The 764-nt window shown below is 42.8% G+C and overlaps 1 protein-coding gene across 1 annotated transcript in view; it reads right to left on the minus strand.

Annotated features, from left to right (window-relative positions):
• LOC111645689 (GTPase IMAP family member 8-like) overlaps positions 1–764 on the minus strand; it is an 11192-nt gene that overhangs the window by 3855 nt on the left and 6573 nt on the right. The window lies entirely within an intron of this gene.

Here is a 764-nt window from a genome sequence, read left to right on the forward strand (position 1 = left end):
AGGTTACAGGTAGCTTTCCCAGCTTGTCAGAGAAGAGGTCGCTGTATTCAGCTTGAATTTGGTGTGACAGATCATCATCATCATCATCATCAGTGAGGCTAAGCTGATGAACATCTTTGCTGAATGAGACCAGCCCCATTTGCCTGCATGAACGTAGCCTTAGCAGTGGCGAAACATCTTCCTGAACAATGTAGAATGGCAGTATGTACAACTGTCCCTCTAGGTGACATTGCTGCTTAACTTTACCTAGAGTCTTTATTTTGCTGCCACCATATGCAACAAGGTTTGTGGGTTTTATACCTGTTGTTTGTTCTTTGTCCTTAATTTGCTCAAATATCTTTTTTGGCAAAACATTACACTTTGCACCTGTGTCTACTTTCATCTCAACTGAGATGCTGTGTGTTGAACTTGTGTCTTTTCATGGTGATGTTAGTTTGGGGGTTGCACATCTCTCTAAACTTTTTCTTGAGGCACTCGGGATCCTCCTTGGATTCAGCGGAGATGTGTATAAGAGACAGAAAGGGATCTCTTTCATTTCCACCCGGGCTCCTGCTCACAGTCGTTTGACTGAGTGTAATATAAAAACCAGCCACGACTGTCGGCCACCTGCCTGTTACCTTTATAACTAAACCTGTAAAGACCGGCCACTTCTCCTGGTGTCTCATTGACACCACACCACCACATTAGTAAAACTGTATGTACCTCATTAACAACAATAACATTAACATGTAGAATCAATAACAAGGAGCACTGAAGCTGTTGTG

Source organism: Seriola lalandi, unplaced genomic scaffold (assembly GCF_002814215.2).
Source record: "Seriola lalandi dorsalis isolate HSWRI2012SDOR001 ecotype SW California unplaced genomic scaffold, Sedor1 jcf7180002054955, whole genome shotgun sequence".
NCBI lineage: Eukaryota > Metazoa > Chordata > Actinopteri > Carangiformes > Carangidae > Seriola > Seriola lalandi.